Here is a 5,332-nt window from a genome sequence, read left to right as displayed (position 1 = left end):
ATGAACAAACACCAATCTGACATCAGTTGCAGAAAGACACAAAAGCCTGTGGCAGAACACTTCAACCTCCCTGGACAATCCTGACCTCAGGACTACTGTTCTCAGGCAAAATTGTAAAAACTGGGTTGAATGGGAAATTACAGGACAAGAAATCATCCACAAACTGGACTGTGTTAAGTATGCTTTAAATAGGGACTATGGATTCTTATCTCATTACCTAGATTAATTTTTGTGATCTCTTTCCTCGTACCGGTTCTTCACTTACATGCTTCTCACAGCATTCCTCCTCCCTCCTCCTCTGACCTCTTGCTTTCCCACCTGTTGTTTTCTAATCACTCATTCCACTTTATACTCTTTTCTATTTTGTCCTTTCACAGCATCTGATGAAGTGAAATTGAGTTCACAAAAGTTTGTGCTCTTTCTGTATATATCCTAGTTAGTCTATAAGGCTACGCTGCCTTCTGACTGACTTCAGGCTAACGTGGCTAAGTACCTCTCTAATATCACTCCAGCCACTTTTAATTTCCCAGCTCAAATGACCAGCTACCCATTTACAGCTGGGTCAATGGGGGAAGGGAGAGGAGACTTAATCACAAGTACAGACCATCTTTTGGATCATTTCCTCACAAAATGACTGCAAAAATGTGACATTGAATATTTGGTGTGATATTGACACTCACTGCTAAGGACCTGCCCATTTGTAAGAAGCAAATTACAATGGAAGGACATGCGATTAGTTATATTAATTTACACATGATATTATTTTGCCTCACACATGTTAATTAATCGAAAAATACCAGTATAATTGGCTCAATCCACTTAGTGCAATCAAAATAGGCTTTAAAGGCTTTGATGCTAATCGCTGTAAACAAATGAAGCAATAGTTAAATCCCCCATTAATGCAAAGAAAACAGAATGTAAGGTTTTGTATCAGTTCATTGTAAACAAACAAAAAAAAGAGAACAAATCCCCCTCCATGTCTAATAACAAGCAAAACTAATTTAATGCTATTGTACGGTTTAAATTATTCATGCCATCCTCAATAGGTCATTAAAAATCCTCTTCTAACCTCCAGCAGTGGAAAACACTGGTTTTTGTGGGGCAGAGTAGAGAAGTCAAGAATAATGGCAAAAAGAAAATTAAGTATTGAAAACAGAGTGAATAAAACAGACCTGAGGAAGGTGCTTGACTCTTGTGGAACAGGATGAGGGGAGGTGGGAAGGAGGGGAAGGCCATGTGACTTCCCAAAAGTGATGAACTCTGTAAATTTTAATGAGCTGTACAAAGATATTTTCTGTAGAGTCTGACCTCAGGGTCTGCAGCTCAAGTATTTACTCCTGCAAGGAGTAAGTGGAGGTTTGTGGAGCATGGAGTTTGCTCAGCAGGTCTACAGAGGTAGTGTGTTGTCCTGAATAGAGGCTTACTTGCCACTTATACACACAAGATTGTACCCAATCATAGTCAGCTGAGTCTTATGACTAGGGATCTTGGTTTTCTCTGATAAAAAAAAAAATCTCAATTTTTGGATTTAAAAAAGTAACCCAAAATCCACATTTTTCCATGATCAAAACAAAATACCACTCGTATATAGATATATAGATATCTATAGTGGTGTTTCATTTTGATCATGGAAAAATGTGGATTTTGGGTTACTTTTTTAGTCTGAAAATTGGGGATTTTGTTTTTTATCAGAGAAAGCCCGGTTCCTTGCTTATGACCCTTTCAGCTGAAGGTCATGGCTTCTGTTAGCCAAATAGTGGCCACACCTACATGAGACACTGGATGCGCAGTTATTACTGTGCAGTCATTTAGTACTTGTTTATACAAGTACTAAATGACTGTACAGTAAACCGAGTTACTGCACAGTCATTGAACCAGGTCAGACCAGCCCTGGCTGGCAGGAGGCCTGGGGATCAGCCTGCCAGCCCAGGGCTACTCCAACTTAGCTTAATGTGCTGTGGAGAGGATGGTTGGGGCATGAGGGTGCTCCAGCAGGGGGCTAGCCAGCAGATATCCCTGCACTGAAGCACCCTTGTGCCCCAGCCATCTAGGTCAGTGTCTACACATGCATTGCTGTCCACTAAAGAACTCCACAGGAGAATAGTACTTGCATTTATGAGTACTATCCTGTGGTGGATTTTATTAGTTTACTGCAGCCTAATAGAGTTGCATGTGTAGATGCTGAGACATTAACTGTGGAGCTAATTAGTCAACTCTGCAGTAAACATCTTATGTAGTCGTGTCCATTGTATGTAAAAAACCCAGGCTGTTCAGTAGCTTCTCTTTCATGAGATGGAGCGAGGGGGGAGGTAGGGGTCCATACGTTTAAACTCCCTCCAGAGGTGGTGAAGTCATTTATCCTGGAAGTTTTCAAGAGGAAACTGGACAGTCCCCTTGCTGGGGTAACCTAACCCCAGTTTTCTTCCTGCTGAGAGTGGGGGGGGGAGGGGTGGCTGGACCCAATGATCTGCAAGGTCCCTTCCAGCCCCTAACAATCTATGAATCTATGAATTTAGGGGAAATATATGTTTGCCAACTCTTCCATCAGCTCTTCATTGTTAGGTATCTTTTCTGTATGTTGTCATTGGTTGTTGGGCTATTTGATCAGCTCTGGAAGGACTGCTACCTCCAGTAATGTAAAAGAGCAGCCTTATGTCACACACATGAGGCAGCCTGGCTGCTATGCTGCTGGTGTGTCCAGATGCCAGTGGCAGCTATTTTTGTGCTCCCTTCACCTTAAAAGGCTGAGGTTGGGGCTACTGCCCTGCGCACTACCACTCCTCTCTAGTTATGCTTCTGGTGACTTACAACTTTGTACTCACCTCAAAGTTATTTACTTGTTTATCAGAAAACAAAATGAAGCTCTTCCCCTATACACCATGGGTTGCAATCCACAGTGGCCTATCTTTTTCTGCTTGCAGCTACTTTTCTCTTAAATCCACTGCTGGGTTATGTGACAAGCAGGTGGACTTTAACACTTTCTTGCCTATTTTACCCTGTCACAACCATGATGGAGCGCCTTATGTAGACCCACAAGAGGTGGTGGGGGGTGTGTGATGGCCAGAACCAGAGGGATTAATAAGCAATAAATATGTGCTTCTTGGAGGCATTTGGTATTTTGCCTAACAGGTAATATTAGCTAACATAAAGCTTGTAAGTTCGTAACCCGCAAATGTAATTTGTCTGTCATAAGTTTAACCAAAATGATAAAACTAACTGTTCGAATTCATTGTGGAACTGACTGGGCCCCAAAAGCGAAGCTGTAGCTGCAAGATTAGCTAACCTAACGGTTTTTGCTCAGGGTTCAGCCTGGATGATAAAAACTGGATCCAATCACCTGGCACACCCAACACATTTCAGGAAAACATGTCCCAAGAAAGAATATTCAGAGAAACCTAAAAGGGTTGAGCTTAAGCCGAGTAATGTCAATTTCAAACCTAAAGGTTCTGCATTATAATTTTCTTATTGGATAAATCTGAGTCTAAGTAGTAACCTTTTATGATAATGTTTAACACCTTTCAATCCCATAGAGTAACAGCTATAAGGCAAGGTTTTGAGTGGCTCTAAAGCCAACAGATTAGCATAAGACTAGGTATAAAAAGCGCGTGCATCAGGTGACCAGCAGGAAGAAGGGAACAGAACAGCCATTGCTGTTCCAAGCCCGGACTCTGGACTCCCAGTGTGAGTGAGGATTGGATCCTGATCAAGGGACCTTCCCCAGTAATCCCTCCGACACAGCTGATTGGGGATGCCTGACTTCTCTGGAATCACTTGGCGTGCACCTGGCATCGAGAGACTATCAATAAGTTGCCAACCCATGTCTGTCTATCTGTTGTTTTGAACAGCCCAGTGGCTGATACCCTCGCAGTGCCCAGTTGGCCTGCAACACAATTGATCCATCTGTCTGTTGTTATTATCTGTTGTTATTATTTACTATTAGCTCTTTAATACTGCATTATCTGCTTATCACATTTATCTTTCTGTTAACTGTTGTGTGTGTAAGCTATAATAAATTTGTCCTTGCTTCACTCCTAACTTTGCCTCCTCAATCCAAAACTGAACCAAACAGCCCAGTGGCTGATATCCTTGCAGCGGCAGTTGGCCTGAGATAGAATTGATCCACTCACAGGACCCAGCTGGTCTGTGACAGGGGTGGTATTGGTAGGTTTCCAGGTACAAGGTGTCATGAATTCCATGTGTAAGAACCAGCCAAGCTTGCCATTCACATGTATCTTCAGGGGTACAAAGGAGCCCCAAAAGGATTGTGAAAGGGATGGAGAGAATGGGGCAGAAATGGCTTACAAGTAGGAAGAAGAAGGTGGAGATGCTACAGTCCTGAAGGGTTGTTGTTGTGGCAGCAGAGGTAGAATAGGCCACGATATGTAGGGAGGATTTATGTTTGCTTGAAGTTAATCCTTTGAACTATCCCAGTATGAAGCAGTTTCTGCACTTCCTGTTACCCTGGATTGCATGTAATATCCAGAATTTAGCCCAAGTTTTACATCTCATTTGAAATACTGTAATGAGCACTTACCAATCTAGGTACCTAATTCAAACCCCCTGCTTTTTTTAAAAGTATTGAAAATCCTGTGGTAGTTTTTTGAAACCAGTAATAGAAACACATGGGGATTAATGAGAGCCACTTCCACGTAGTATTCCCTGGTAATGTCTCTGATGACCAAGAGTTCCTGAGTTGTCAAAAATGCCAAAGCAGACAAAGATAAAGATATGTACACCATTTTTTGTCATACAAAAGAATAGAAACACATAAAGGATATTCCTGTTGGTGGTTGTTAATAGTTTGAGCATACAGCTTCATTAGCTTTAGTGAAATGGTCTGAGGAGCTAGATATATATAGAAAAGCTATTCCTGATAGCACACTTATCATATCCCTGGTGGTCTAGTGGTTAGGATTTGGCACTCTCACTGCCACGGCCTGGGTTCGATTCCCAGTCAGGGAATTTTTCTTTTTTACCAATCCAAGAGTATAAGCCTGCTGACAGGATACAAGATGACCATGGTGGAGGTGACCACCCTCCCATAGTTGACCTAGATCTTCTGGGGAAGCACCTACAAAGACTAAATATTTATAAGTCAGCTGGACCAGATGAACTACACCCAAAAGTGCTAAAAGAACTGGCTGGCATCATTGTGTGACTGTAGGCAAAGTTATTTGAAGACTTGTGGAGCTTGAGAGAGGTCCCAAAAGACTGGAAAAAAGACAATGTGGTATCTATCTTTAAGAAAGGGAGAAGGGAGGACCCAGGAAACTACAGGTCATTCAGTTTGACCTTAATCCCAGGTAAAATACTGGATCATACTCATCAAAGA

The 5,332-nt window shown here is 42.0% G+C and overlaps 1 non-coding gene across 1 annotated transcript; it reads left to right on the top strand.

The window, feature by feature from the left end:
• Nucleotides 1-4,890: 4,890 nt before the first annotated feature.
• On the top strand, nucleotides 4,891-4,962 carry TRNAE-CUC. Its single transcript has one exon. It is a non-coding gene; the product is annotated as a tRNA-Glu (tRNA).
• Nucleotides 4,963-5,332: the final 370 nt, after the last annotated feature.

This window comes from Gavialis gangeticus, unplaced genomic scaffold, assembly GCF_001723915.1.
Source record: "Gavialis gangeticus isolate Ggan-Ray unplaced genomic scaffold, GavGan_comp1, whole genome shotgun sequence".
NCBI lineage: Eukaryota > Metazoa > Chordata > Crocodylia > Gavialidae > Gavialis > Gavialis gangeticus.
This window is presented reverse-complemented; position numbering and strand designations above follow the sequence as displayed.